The sequence below is a fragment of the Canis lupus genome, chromosome 3 (assembly GCF_003254725.2).
Source record: "Canis lupus dingo isolate Sandy chromosome 3, ASM325472v2, whole genome shotgun sequence".
In the NCBI taxonomy this organism is placed as follows: Eukaryota; Metazoa; Chordata; class Mammalia; order Carnivora; family Canidae; genus Canis; species Canis lupus.
The window spans coordinates 55,827,932-55,843,610 of record NC_064245.1 but is presented as its reverse complement, the minus strand read 5'-3'; the positions used below and the strand labels follow the sequence as shown (position 1 = coordinate 55,843,610).

The window sequence follows — 15,679 nt, the reverse complement described above, 5'->3', positions numbered from 1 at the left end:
GGAGGGGATTAATTATCACAGTGAGCCTCTCCTTGAGAAGGAACTGTCCTCCCACTGCTCCGAAGGCATACTTAGCATTCAATCAGGGCAGAGGAAGACCCTCCCGGCAGGCCCAACCCCCGTCAGAAGCTAAGGCCATGTTATGACGTGGGGCGGACAACCTGCCGTGCCCCCCTGCCGGCATGGACAGACTCAAAACACACACATTCACAACACACATGCATCCTGCCCAGGAGACCTGGGACTCTCAGGAGCGCTGGGTGCATATCTCTGACCACCCTCCCTCGACATGGTTGGGACCACCTACTTTCAAAAATAAAGAATCAAAGCTAAAATTACACCTGCATCTCACCCAGGAGGCCAAGGTAAAGATGCAGGGGGGTGAAAAGTGAGACAGGGACTCGTTCTTGTTTCTGTAAGCCCCACACCAAGTACCAGCCAAGGGGCTTCGTCAGAGAAAGGAGGAGGCCAGAACTTTTCTCTACTTGTCACCCTTTTGCTTGATTCATCATAACGTGTCTTCTTACATGAAAACAGACAAAAATGAAGTAAAGAAAGTCAAAGAACAACAAATATCTAAGAGAAATTAGGGGGGGGAAATAAAAGGAAAAAGCACATCTTTGCCTATAAATTTTAAAACCTTCTCTACGGCAAAAATAAAAGTTAAAAGGTAAACCAAAAATTCCAAAAAGTTATATAAAGTGTACATCAGAAAAAAGACGAATAGCCTCCACATATAAAAAGCTTTTTATGAATAAATGAGAAAATGACTGAGATATAGCCAAATCTAAAGATGGAGCCAGGGACACCTGGGTGGCTCAGCAGTTAGCACCTGCCTTCAGCTCAGGGTGTGATCCTGGAGTCCTGGGATCAAGTCCCTAGTCAGACTCCCTGCGTGGAACCTGCTTCTCCCTCTGCCTATGTCTCTGCCTCTCTCTCTCTGTGTCTCTCATGAATAAATAAATAAAATATTTTTTTAAAAATAAATAAAGGTGGAGCCAAAGAAATGATTCAACAGAAGTAACACAAGAGGCCAACTTACATGTACTGCCCCACTTCATTGACAACAAAATAAACGCACATCTGAATGAAAACTCAGTTCCACTGGTCTGACATATATGCAGAACTCTCTAACCTAATGTTCTGAGCCTAGAAGAGTGGACAGTATCCACCTACAATTTAAAAATCTCCATGTGTATCACTCTATTCCCACACATTCCTAATGCACGGTTGTTTCGCCCTCCACTCAAGGAGAAATTGATCTGTTACGCTGATCTCTTCAAACACATCTGCTATTTATCAATTCGAGGGTATTAGTATCGTCCAATCTTCCTGGTTGTTTCTTTGCTGATGGTTGTTCTTTCTCTGATTTCTTAGTGTAATCATCTGCTGATTTTTTTTGTTTGTTTCTTATGAAATAATAAAAGCAGAAGCTAGTGTTTACGGTCATAGTTTAGGAACCACATCTCTAGGGTTTAAGTAAGTAGAATCTCACTTTTGTCCACTTCAGAATCTGTGTGGGAAGTGCCCTTTCCACCTTCAAATAATACCCATAAAATGTAGGGCACCAGGCAATAGGGGGAAAGGCCATTAAGAGAACACAAAAATATTCTCAAGGACTATCCTGTGTTGTCTGGCTCTCTGGCAAAGCCCAGCAGGAAAGTACATTCTCTTTACATAAAAAGCCAAAGGAAATTCTGCTTTAGCAGAGGACACTCCATCAGGCTGAACTGAACCAGTTCCAAACAGCATTTTGCTTTTGCAAGAAGCACCATACACTTATTTTTGGATCCTTTTTGAGTATCTGCTACCTTTAATTTTGATAACTTAGCTTGATTATACATTATACAGCTTATTTATTTTTATCTAAACCTTGTTAGTTAACATACAGTAGAATTCTGGTTTCTGGAGTAGAATCCAGTGATTCATCCCTAATGCCCTCCCCCCACCCACTTCCCTTACAATTTAATTCGTAATAATGGCCGAGTTTAACAGCTGGTTAGCAAAATTCATTTAACAACTGGCTCTCGTGAGCTCCTCAGTTTCCTTTTCCACATTTTGCAGGGCTGATTTTCCAGACCTGAGCTTTCTATTTCAACTTTCTGGAAGCTGTATTTATAGGACTCGGTTTTGCTCCTGTTCTGCAGAAACGACCTTCACCGTGCATGCATCCTCTCTTATGAGGGAGGCTCATGAGGCTCTTACTTGCACGGCTCCCTACAGCAGACACCCCACAGTGCTGTGCCACTCATTCTGGTAATTCAGGGGCTCACCCAGAGACTCCTCTGAGCACCTCCCCACTGGGACCTCCATCTGCAGTGACTTCAGCTACTTTCTAGAGGGACGTTGTTTACCATTCCCTTGAACCCTGAGTCCCCTAATCATCCTAACCCTAAGATATTTTGTTTAACTTTCCTGTGTAAGCTATTTCTAATCTATTTTTAAGTGTGATTTCACAAATGCTATTATATACTGCCTTGCAGAGAAGTTAGCAGGGGGTGACAAACACCACTGCCATCACAGTGGTTTTGTACTGGGGACACACTTGCCAGGGAGTAAAGGAGCGAACACCGTGATGCATATTTAAAGCTCAAGTTTCACTTTTTATTTCTAATGGTAGGAAAAAAAATATTATAAAATGGACATAATTTCCACTAAGCCGTTTGGTTAAAATGAAATTCAAGTGTTTTAAATCAAGAGATACTATATCCTATAGACACATATTTAATTTCTACTTTGTTCTACAAGTGACTTAAGAAATTATATTTTAATATCTAACTGGTGAGAAGTATTTTGAATATATTTTATTATTAATTTTGACTTTTAGTTTATTTTATAATATAAAACTGCCTTGCTGCTTATATTTTGGGAACTTTATCAAGATTTGGCCTGTAATCTAGAACCCAGTTTTTAAATTTAATTTACATACAGGGAACAATGTTTTATATACACCTATTAAATTAAGCTTACATTCTAATAAGGTAAAAAGATGGACCCAGAAGGACACAGAATTCATGAGGAAGAGCTTTCCCCTTTTGGAATTCTGGAGATAGGAAAAGAAAAGCCTGATGCTGACCTAATTTTCTTTTTCTCGTGGGTACCCCTGCTTTCAATGATGTGGATGTTCTGGATTTTTTTAATTCTTGAAATTCTTAAGATATCTGTTTAGAAGATTTCTGGGGGTCTTCTCTCTTGTGCTCCTGTCCCTAGCCCTCAACGGTGTCTGTTCCTTGGGTATGCTTTCAACACGAGGACGCAGGTCCCTGGACACTCCCCCCATGACTTCTTTCTGGTGTGCAGACACACACATGCAGGCATGTCAGTACACACATCTACTTATACTGAACTCACTGTGACTGTTTCCTGTGTCCCAGCTTTGCACTCGAGTTTGAGTTCTGCTAGAGTTTCTGCAGAGCCTTCTTCTCAGTCACTGACTCAGGTCTCCTCTGCCCAGAATCTGCTTCTCCACGGCTTTGTTTTAAAAATCCTACGGCCATGTTTGTAATTTCCAGTAATTTTTCTGTTCTCAGTTCATTTGTTTTTCTTGAGTGTCTGCTCTGGCTTTCATCAGTGCTCTATCCTCCTAATCTTACCCTGGATAATAATTCATTTTTCTCTATTTCCTCTGGTTTCTTGTAAGAAGTCAGTCTCAGATGGTCCTACTGCTTTTGTGGGTCAAACTGGTCTTTTTCCTTAGAAACGCTCTATCTTTCTCTATATCCACTGATTCTTCCCATGTTTACTCTGGGAGAGAGAAGCATCTGTTTTGTGAGTGGTCAGAAGCTGTGCCAGAGTACTCAGGTTTCTCTTTGAATCTTTAGTCTTCATGAAAAGAGGAGGGAAAGTCTGAAATTTACTGTAAATTTGCCATCTTGGTGACACAATCATCTATATGGTACCGAAGGGGTTGGCAACTGAAATCAGAGCGGGGGGGGGGGGGGGCTTACTTTATTCTTCTCATGCCTTGAGTAATATAAGCAATAATACTGGTTTAATAGGGATGTGTGTGCATGCATGGGCATACTTCCTTTTTAACGTCTGTGGAACATTTTTTTTTTTTAAGTAGGCTCCATGCTGGGAGCCCAACATGTGTCTTGAACTCACAATCCTGAGATCAAGACCTGAGCTGAGATTAGCGGTTAGATGCTTAACCAGCTGAGCCACCCAGGGGCCCCAGTGTCCGTGGAACATTTTAAAAGGGACATTAGGTCACAAGTATAATCTCACTAAAGTCCCCCCAAAATATAAGCTGCACAGCTATGATTTTATTTTCTGATTCTCCTTGGATTTTTTCCATCCTAGTTTGCATCCCCACTACGATCAAAAAAAAAAAAAAAAAAAAAGGATTTTTCCACAATGAAAATTATTTAAAATTCATTTCTACCACCTTAGATATTTAAGGAAAACTGACAGCTTTCTTCGCTCCATATTCTCTCCTGGCTATATCCAGAGCTTACCCTGCACATGTTACTCGCTATCCACATCTCGGTCAATTACAGACACTCTTTGTAAAGAAAAACAACAACAGAATGGAAATCTCTGAGGTTGCTAATTTCTCAGATTACCTAAAGCAGTGAAGTATTCTTTTACGGAAAAGCAAGTTTAAAGTTTCATCATTCAAATGCAGCCTATCTAAAACACCTGGAAATGATTTCCAAGTTTTCAAAGTCACTATTCTAATAGGTATTACTTCCAACCTAACCATTACTGGCCTTTGAAATATAGAAGCTAAGAGCAGACTGGACGGATCAAATACTATAGATAAAAGGAGTCTGAAAAGCATACAGTGCTGTAAAAACATAAGGTGGTAGTATTAAAAATGGATTTGGACATGAAATCCCAAACTCATTCATTTCAACGACTCCCCTAAACCTTGGCTGAGGGCAGAGAACAGTGAGACTTTAACCCAGATCTCATTCTGCACCTTACCAGGGTCCTTCCAGGCCATCAACACCAGTCGAATTACACCCCGTCCCTATGTGATTAGAAACAAACAGGTTTTCAGTCAAGTGCCCTGGGTTTTCACTCAAACCCATCACGTTTACTTTCTGGGGGCACTTCTGCAAATTATGTGATCAAATTTGAAAGTAACTTTTCAGGAGCTGCATGTGGTCTGACAAAGAAGAGCTCTGCATTTGTGGCAAAGTGACAATTCCTGGCTATAACTAATTGGTTGGTAATAAAATCATCACAAGGAAAATGGATGCAGACTACCAGTCATAAGAAATCTCAGACTCTAACATACACGTGTTAGCTGAAGGAAATTTATACACTCATCCACCCAAGAATACACAGCTGAGTGCCAGTGAATATATGCAGGAAAGAGTTGCTGAAGGTACAAACTAATGGGATTTTTTAGTATCTGCTGAGGAAAAGAAGGCTAGGCACGCTGTATCCGAAAGTAACAAATGCAGTAAAACCAGGTGTGGAAATGTCCAAAACCCACTAAAATAATTAAAATTGAAGGAGATGTACCAGTCTGTCCTTTAGGAATCACAGAAACTAGAATTATTCTCAAAAAATTATTAGCAATCATCGTGGTCAGATCCTGCTGCTCTATGTCTAATGAGGGGCTTTAATAAACATTTCTTTCTTTGGTTTTCACAACTCTATAGGGTGGAAAGTCCTCATGTGAATCAAGAAAGAAATTAACAACAGTAATGACTTGGAAACTGTGTCAGAAGGGAGTGTGATAAATTATATACCTGTAGTACACAATCCCTCCTGACCCTGGGAGTGAGGCAAGACCTGCACAAAGTAATCACATATTCAAGGCCAATTTTATAAAACAAAGAAAAGGGGCAAAAATTTGTGTGTGTCCGTGCCTTGTATAAGGAGGAACTATGGAAGAATACATCCCGATTTGTTACTAATGGTAACATCAGAAAAGTGGTTGTAGACGTGATACTATTACCTCTGACATTTCTGTATTGTTGATAGTTACTATTGGCATGTGCTACCTTTGAAATCCAAAATGAGTGAAATCAAAATAAAAACATATCAGTTAAATTTGCCAACAAAGAATGGGTATATATTCAAAACAGAAAACAATTCAAATTTCATACACACACACACACACACACTCATACATTTTAATAAAAATGAAAACACCCTTGGATTATGCTGTGGTTTGTGACAAATGGATCTTGAAAATGGAAGTAAAGTTGATCAAATATACACACTTGCTGGAGGAAACAAAATACAGATTCCACTATATGTACATTTACTGAGCATTAATCATCATGTCTTAAACATTACCTAATGACTTAGGACTCAAGAGAATATTTTTTTAAATTTTTTTCAAGAGAATATTTGTAATCAATTTATCCACAGCCTTCCTTCTACACTCAATTATATCCATTTCTATCCTTGCAGATAAGCAACCCTTACACTTTGAACACAAAGTCCAAGATTACTGTGCTTCCTCATTGCAAAGGCTTTTATTCATGACAGTCTACAGCATCATGACAATGTAAAAACAGTTATGTTTGTCCACATTCTGCTTAAATGTGGAGGTACTTGGTTAAAGTAAAATTTGGCAAAGCCTTTAAAAGGACTATTTTTTTTTAAAAAAGGACTATTTTTTTGATGGTATAAATGCCTATCAAAGTACAAAGTCATATCTTACTAATTAAATTCTTTAAAAGGGTGTTCTTCCCTCCTCTGGCTCGTAACTGATCAAGTGTTACTAAATACACCTAGCTTTTAGACTAAGAAGCCAAACCCATTCTTTAGAAAAACCCGGGGCCCAACCAGCTGATTGTGCCCACAAAAATCTCTGGCCTCTTCCACGACCTCTTTTCAGGGCTCTCCAGTTACCATCCCACTTGGTCTCTCCCACCTAACTCAGGGCTCCTACTCTCCCTTGGCCTTGAAGCAAGGTTGCTGCCAACACTGCTGGCATCCACAGTGGCCAAACCAAGCTGGAAAAGTCCTTTGTCTTTACACTCAGTAGCAGTGTAATCTCTGAAGAAGAATTCTAACTGAAAAAGAGTTTACTGAGGACTTCTTTGGGAGTCCCTCAATAACAGAGCAAGATGAATGGCATCTCTTCTACAAGGGGGTTGGTCAGTTTGCAATGAGGAAGCACAGCTATGGGGCTCCCACTCCTTCATCTGCGGGAGGACCTTACACTAACTTCAGATCAGAAGTTCACCCTTCCTTCCATATGACCAAACTGTTTCCCCCAAGATTCATTCCAGAAACGTTTCTTTAGCTCTTACCTAGTTCAAAGCATACTACCAGATGCTGTCAGAAACAAAGATGAGCCAGGTAACATCCTGAAAGAATTTATAGTCTCCGTCTTAAATTGGCAGGATACGTGGGATGGTAGCATTTCATTGTTGACTCTTATGTTTAAAGAATGATTTGAAAGACATAAAAGGCAATGATATATGGAATTAAAAATAGCATATGCCTTCCAATTAGCAATAATCGCGCCTTGGATAAACCTCATTGGCTACAATACTGCCACTGCGCAAAGCTAGCATGTGCCTTCCAAAATGTTAAGTAATCCAACAATACACAAAAGTATCATAAAAAAATGCAAAAAAAAAAAAAAGAAAGAAAGAAACATTAAGATCAAAACATAAAATAAAATAACCAAGGATAAATACTTTGGTCATAATTAGGGTGGATCACAGAATTCAGCATCCAAACTAGGATTTTCAAGAGTGAGAGGGGGCACAAGGACTTCTCCAAGACAACAGGCATAAACCAGAGTGTCCCGCACAAGCCCGGCTGGGAGGTCCCCATCAGAATAAAAACAAACAGCTTGCTTGACCAAGGAAGGGAGACAGAGTGATAGGCTCCAGTATTCACTCTTCCTGTTCACCTCACGCCCCAACACAGTCCTGCTTTCAGAATCTGGAAGTCAGTCAGGCATACACTGAAGAAAAATGGAAAACAAAAAAGGATTCACACACACAAAAATATCCTACAGTGTCTGCAAAGAACAAAGCTACAGACTTCTTACATTTAAACTAAATTTAAATTTGGTCATAATGTGAATTTTGGAAATACTGGGCTTTTGTTTTTAAAGACAATTTTAGATTTTAGCACCAGGTTAACACACCTGGTTTCAGTTATAAGCTGGTCTAATCTCATAAAGGGAACTGTTTTCCAAATTTAGTATCTAAATAACTATGAATACATTAGACTTTCATGGGCCAAACAAATCCATGAAACACTCAGTTATTCAAAAAGCGAAGTTATTTTGAAAGATCTAAGTAAGACCAGTGCTGTATTACTTGTGATCTCTCACTGCTGTAGGAGTTCAGGCTGTGAAGAGCCGCAGATACATCCCATCTGGGCAGATTGACACATCTCTGTATGAAGGATACCCCGCCACCAGAGTGCATACACCCAGCTTAGGTTACGACACATTCTGCACCTCTCAACTGACGTTGGCTCTTAGACAAACTAATTTCTGGTAAACACACTGAGGATCAGAAGCAGCAAAGCAGCAGCAAAGCAGCAGACCAGACATGTGACTGGTGCCGCAGGCTGGAAACTTAAGCGCCCAGTAAGCTGGGTCTCTACTCTCCCTGTCTGATCTCTGGGACCTCAGTTCTCCCATACATACTCCAGAAAGGAATCCTGGCAAACCAACAAATTACTGTAACAATATCTCTTGGGATTTCCACAGACTCTCTTCTTTCTCTGGCTCAAAATCCACTCCATCCCTATGCTCAGAAGGAGCAACTGGAGGGGCAGTATACACCTGCATGTCCACTTACACATAGCCGCACTGTGCCATGAGAACACGCCCCCACTTGGTAACAGGCCCAAGGAATAAAGGTGCTGAGAGATGTACTAAAAGAGGTATAGGGACTCAAAGGAAGGAGCCAGATATATCTACTGGAGCAGTTGGAGAATGCTTCAAAGAGGTGGCAACTGAGCTGGGTTTTGTGTCTGCGTTCACAAGGAAAAGGAATCCTGGAGGAGATAGCACATGCTGAAACACACAGGGAAGAAAACTCTGAGGGTGCGCTGCTGGTGGGAATGGAAACTGATGCAGCCGCTGTGGAACAATATGGAGATTCCTCAAAAAACACAAATGGAGCTACCCTGTGACTCACTGCTCCCACCTCTGGATACACAAGTCAAAGAAATAAAAACAGGACATCAAAGAGATATCCACACCCCCTGTTCACTGCAGCATTATTCACATTCGCTAAGATATGGACACAAGCTAAGTGCCCACCAACAGGTGGACAGAGAACGGTGTATGGAGTGTGTGTAATATTATAACAGGATAATAATGGGACATTGTTCAGCTGTTAGAAATGAAGGAAATCTTGCCATTTGCCATAACATGGACAGTTCTTGAGGGCCTTATGCTAAGTGAGGTAAGTCAGGCAGGGAAAGACAAATACTTGCATGAACTCATTCATATATGGAATCTGAAAAAGCCAAACTCATAGAGAGTAAAATAGTGGTTACCAGATGCTGAGGACTGGGGGCTCTAGGGGCAAAGTTGTTTATAGGCACAGATTTGAAACTAGCAGTTAAGTAAGTCCTGGAGATCTAATGCAAGCTTGGTGATTACAGACAATAAAACCAGATCATAAAATTCAAAACTGTGATCCCTGGGTGCGCCGCGGTTTGGGTTGCCTGCCTTTGGCCCAGGGCGCGATCCGGGAGACCCGGGATCGAATCCACGTCGGGCTCCCGGTGCATGGAGCTTGCTTCTCCCCTCTGCCTATTTCTCTGCCTCTCTCTCTCTCTCTGTGTGACTATCATAAATAATTAAAAAATTTAAAAAAAAAAAAAATACTTCAAAACTAAGAGACTACATGTTCTGTGTCCTCACCACCAAAAAGAAATGATAATTAAGTGATGTGATAGATATAGGCTAATGTGACAGAGAGAGTCATACTGCAATATATAAATGATTCAAATCAACACACTGAACACCTTAAATTTAGACACTGTTATGTCAATTATGTCTCAATAAAAATAAATTCTTAAAAATCCTGATATATTCAGAAGTGGTGAGAAGCAGATGGCGAAGGGTCTCTGAAGCATGAATACAAAGCAAGTCTAGACAGCTGGTGTGTGGTTATCAGCAGAGAGGAAGTATAAAGGGGCCATTGGAAAAGATTGTTGCTTGGGGACAGGAGTCTCACTACCTCACCTCTGTATATAGTTCCTCTTTCTAAATGACAAATTCTCATTGATCAGCTTCTCTCCTCTCCCTTTTGAGAGAAGCCCAGCTATCTCTCCTCTTGTCCTTCTCTACAGTTTTCTCACTTATAAAAGCAAAGACTGGATCCTAGTTTCAAGTCTCATCAACCAAGCTCAGAAGACTCTGAGTCTTAAATTCCCCTTTTATAGGAGGAAAAGACTGGGCTACAGAAGGATGAAATTCAAGGACCCCACAACAAAATGTCACAGATCATAGCATTTCTGCATTGCAACAATCAGAGAGTGTGAGGAGAACCTGGCAGAAGGATTTAAAATAATCTGGGCTACACAACTGAGCAGGAAACAAAATCCAGCTAAAAAGCGGTGAACGAGACAGTATCATTTGTTGTAAGTCAAACTTCCTAGTCTCTGTTTTCTCATCAAGTTTCTTGTGAGGCTTCCATAAACAAACATAAACGAAAGGGACTCACTGAACACCTGGCATACAGTAGGTGCTCAGTAAATGCTGGGTAAGTCTAAGTCTTTGATACATCGTTCAAGCACATTTAGAAATGAGGCATCTCAGGCACCTGGGTGGCTCAGTGGTTGAGTGTTTGCCTTTGGCTCAGGGTGTGATTTCCAGGTCCTGAGATCAAGTCCCACATCGAGCTCCTTGCAGCAGGGAGCCTGCTTCTCCCTGTGCCTATATCTCTGCCTCTCTGTATGTCTCTCATGAATAAATAAAATCTTAAAAAAAAAAAAGAAAGAAATAAGGCATCTCTATGTGTATCAGTTAGCAAAATATATACAAATATAAACTGCTTAGAAAATGGAATGACAATGGTCATTTTGGAAACACTGAAGGCTTGTGGCTTTGAAGAGAAACAACTATTCTGCAATAAATCTACTAATTGCTGCTTCTCTAGACCTGAAAGAAAACATCCCCTATCTCACTCCCACCCCCAGGGGAGAGGGGCTTTGCCTTTGGTTTTTAAAGCATATCTGATTTCTTGCAGCTTTTACAGAGTCAAATAGTAAGATCCATTTAGCTCCAACAGAGAAGGAATAGCAACTCTTGCTTCGAATGTGCACTTGAACCAACAGATCCAAATCCTTTGAAATATGACCATCAATGCAGTTATGAGTTGAACTGCTGCAAATTAACAAACAGTCATCTGGGAGACATAAAACAAAACCAGCGACGAAGTGCTTCTAATTGCACGGGAGATCAGGATGTTAGTGATGTTTTCTCTTCTGCTTCATTGCCGACTAACCAGTATGTATTTTCATAATAATGCTTCTTCCAACTAGAAACCACCTAAGGAGTTATAACTCAATTTCTAAGATGAAGCGGAAACCAAAGCAAACAACAGAAACAATGCCCTCAGTATCTGGAAGAGAGGTGGGCTATGAAATTGTTCTTTGGGTTCCAGCAGCAAGCTGAAACCATGATCAACATCTCTATTTTAATGACTCCCACATCTCTCAACCTCCAGGAATGAAAGCTGCCTGGCTGCCACGTGCAGGACGCTGGGCCGGCAGCCGCGTTCCCGCACAGCCCCATGCAGAGGGAGGTGGGTCATGTTGACATGCTGCGGTCCAGCGCAGCACAAAACCCATGCCGCACTTCAAACCCTTCACCCAACGGCTTAGGACTCTCTATAAACATGGTGAAGGGTTACAAGTTTCACAGGCGGCGCTGGCAGGGCACAGGCTCGGGGCACGGGGCTCACAGACACCAGCCTTTGTTCCTCCGTCCCCAGGCAGGATGGAAATCCGTGGAAAAGGCTGCCCCCTTGTGCGCAGCTGTGTGTAGCTGCGGCCCCTGCTAGGGCTGGAACGATCCTCTGCCTTTACGCATCCAAGGATGGGCGGCGGACGGCTTTAGAGAGCAGGTATAGCCCACTCAGCCTCTGCCCAGAAATCAAGGATCTTGTGTAATTATGGGTCGGAGAAAATACCAATGCTTCCCACTTGGCTTAAGTCTGAGAAAGCATTCTGGACCTCCCTTGGGGCTGAGGCCCCTCAGCATCACGCCTCTGAGAATAACGGGGATGGACAAGCTCTCCAGAGTGAGAGGCAGTGGGGTGCTGCCTTCCTGTGAGACCACCCTCAGCTCAGGACATAGCAAAGGGGTTTCAAAGGGCTCCAGGGTAGCAATGGCCTTAGGAAGAGGAGGGCAATGTTCTCCTGTTGACCGAAGCATGGCCAAGAGAAAGAGCAGGGACTCAGAACATCTCTGCACCTCTAACATCATGCAGCCTTGCTTCTCAGCCTCCCACAGCACCTGGCTTACACCTAGCGGGGAAAAGGAACTGGTTTCAGTGTACTGCGGGAGGGAAACAAAGAACTTCCAGTGATGACATCACCTTGGCTCTGGGGCCCTGGAAGATCTCATCACATTAAAAAAAAAAAAAAAAAAAAAAAAAGGTGTTACTATCCTGATACCCTTTAATGAGAAATGTCCAGACTGAGAAGAGATTCTGCTCTCAGCTATGAAATTCCAGAGTATTTATAATGAAAAGAAAATGTGTCCACTATTCTAAAGAAAGGTCTTCCCCTTAAGGGATTCCTCCCCCAAACCAGCTTCTGTGAAGCGCAGAAGCTAAGTGTCCACCTACAAAAGAGACAGGAACTTCCTCTTTTGGCAAAAGGTAAAGTGACTCTCGTCCTCCATCTACAAAACTGGAAAAAGGCCACAATCTATTTTATGCTGGGGCAGAACCCAGGTGCTTTTAGCTCCTCTTGTTCTTAATACAATTACACAGAGGTCTAAGGATTTCCCTTGCAAATGACAGCTAAAAAAAATTAATAAAAAATTAATATATTTCCTTTTATTTTAAGGAAACAAATTATACTGAATCAAGATTTTTTCAGAATATTATTTCAGAAGAATATATACTCATTTTTATAGTTAATAACTTCTTGCAAAAAAAAAAAAAAAGGAAGAAAAAAAAGAAAAAGAATTCAAACCTTAACTCTGAATCTACCATTGCACACAGCTCATGGTCAACACACAGCCTGGCCTCTCATGGAAGAACCTGTTCTGTGCTCTGTGTTCAAGCCTGCACACATGCTTCCCAGTAGAAAATTTTTGAGCTCTCTCAACTTGCAAGCCGTGGCCTCTGCCAGCCGGCCCCTCCTCCTCCTCCCAGATGCCTACTTCCGGAGCCAGGTTTGGAGTGGAGTTCCAACATAAATGCTGACAAGTCAGGAGCTTCATGGATTTACCCCTTCTGCCTTGCTTCTCTGGGGAACTAACTCCCTATCATCTCTGCTGCCTGGAGCTTTCTCTTGTGGAAGCTAACAGAAGTGCTCATTTTCTGTAACTAAATAAGCAGGATTAAGAGAGAGTCAAGAAACAGTTTTAGTTACAGCCAAAGCACCTGATTTCTTTTCTATATCTGCTGGAAGACACTTTTCAGATGGGGTTCACTATAACAAGTGAAACATCAGAACGCTTATGATGGCTTGCTTGGATTTTCATTAGATAAAAAGAACCGCATTTAAATAAATGACATGTTAAGTTTGAAAAACGTTCTTTAATCTTCACAATTAAGTGCTTTACTTATAATTTATCTTCTTTGTATGTGTGACTTTTGCCAATTAATGGTATTTCCCATAGAAATCTATAGGAATAACCTTCTTACTTAATCAACATTTTGCCCTTTGATACTTTTAGAAACAAAATAAAGGCCACCATCCCACTGTGTCCTATAATCTGTACCTGCAAGATGGAACTAAGGATCAGAGAGGTTGAGCACTCCACCTAAGGCTACAAAAGCCAAAAAAAAAAAAAAAAAAAGCTCTGCAGGAATGTAACCCAGAGTATCCTACATCCACTCCATACACTTCCCATTTCTCAACTCAGCCCTTGGGGACAAATTCTGTAAGGCAACACCAACAACATCAAGTAAAGATATTAACACGGTCTTCCCTCCTAATCTAAAAAATACATGAGATGACACTCAAGATATAAAAAACTTTAAAAAGGAAAACAAAACAGACATTACAGGCCCACTAGTCATCTGAAGAAAGGAGACATTCCTAGTATGTGTGTACTCCTCCCTTCTCAATCAAATCCCTCCAGGGAGTGCTTTGACCTTGCAGTTTATGTTTCCCTGTGTTATTTATTATATATGTATCTGTTCCTCAACGATACATGGTATTTATATATTTTTAACCTCTATATAAATGCTTGGCAACTTGCTTGTTTTTTAAGTCCACTGTACTTGTGAGATGGACCCCAGCCAATACATTAGGTGTCCTGGTGTCATTCACTTTCACTCAGGTATAACATTCTTCCCAAGTAGACTCCACCATAATTTACTGATCCATTCTTCTGTCCATGGATGTTTAGGTGGTCACCAATTTTATTTTTTGCTATCATAAACAGTGCTATTATGAACGTTCTTGTGCCTACTCCCTTGTTTAGAGCAGACTTAAAAGCTTCTCCAATATATATACACCTACTCATGGAGTTCCTGCATCTTGGAGTCACATATTCAATTTAGGGGTAAAAGAGAACATATTTTTTGAGGTTTTTGACAATCAGTTGACTGTCTACAGAAAAAAAAATCAAATTTCACCTTGTCAACAAGAAGACCGTTGTATCAATTATTAAGGACATCTCAACCTTCATTAAACCATTTACAGAAGTCAAATTATTTCCCCACTTCTGGTCATGCATTAAAAATACCAAGAAGAGAGGGCAATCTGCTATCTTGTCAGAGCCATTTAACAATAAAAAAGGCATGTACTATTTTGAGATGGTGGGGAAGAAAAGCCCTATCAAATAATCCTTTGTTCTCAAATAATGTCTAGAGAGGCAATGAGCTTATTAACAATTCTTAGCTTACACACCTGTAATAATCTATCTGTTCAAAAGAAGATATGTGGTTACAACCAGTTACTTTAGTCCATGAAAAAGGATGAACAGACACACCTTAACCTGCGGGATGAGCATTTTGCCAAACCCTATGCTAACAATTCTGTGTGAGGCCACTGACAAGGGGACTCCAGCTACTCCATAACCTGGTCAGCTTGCTCCATTTGTAATGAGCGGCTGCAGTCCACTGGTTGGGAAGGACACAGAAAAATGAAATGATAAAGAGAACAATGTATAAAACTAAAGAAATCCAGACAAGGTTTTATGAAGATTCAGGTCATAAACACATTCATTTGAAGAAGAGAAAAAAAAAATGAACCAATTCTTCTAAAAAAATAAATAAAATAATATATGATATATTAGAGGCAAGGCTTCATAAAGATGCTAAATTAATGTATCAAAAACTTGTAACAGATGAGGAATCTGTTAAGGATAGAAGTAAAAATACAATATAACAAACAACCAAATAACACTGATCAAGAGAAAAGGAAAAAATAAAAACCAATTAACATAAAAACAAAGAAGGTGAAATAAGCACAGATAACATAGGAAGACAAAGCTTCCAGCTTGCTCTGGGACAGATGATGATAGGACCTCCCCAAGCCTCAGTTTTCCCATCTGTAAAATCAGATAATCACCCCCTGAACACACAGGAGTTCCTGG

General features: G+C 40.7%; 1 protein-coding gene and 1 non-coding gene across 4 annotated transcripts in view; both read right to left on the bottom strand.

The window, feature by feature from the left end:
- The window catches only part of EFL1 (elongation factor like GTPase 1), a 120,120-nt gene that overhangs the window by 48,948 nt on the left and 55,493 nt on the right, over nt 1–15,679 (bottom strand). The gene's annotated exons all lie outside the window — the stretch shown is intronic.
- On the bottom strand, nt 7,339–7,485 carry LOC112654236 (U4 spliceosomal RNA). Its single transcript, XR_003132888.1, has one exon. It is a non-coding gene; the product is annotated as a U4 spliceosomal RNA (small nuclear RNA).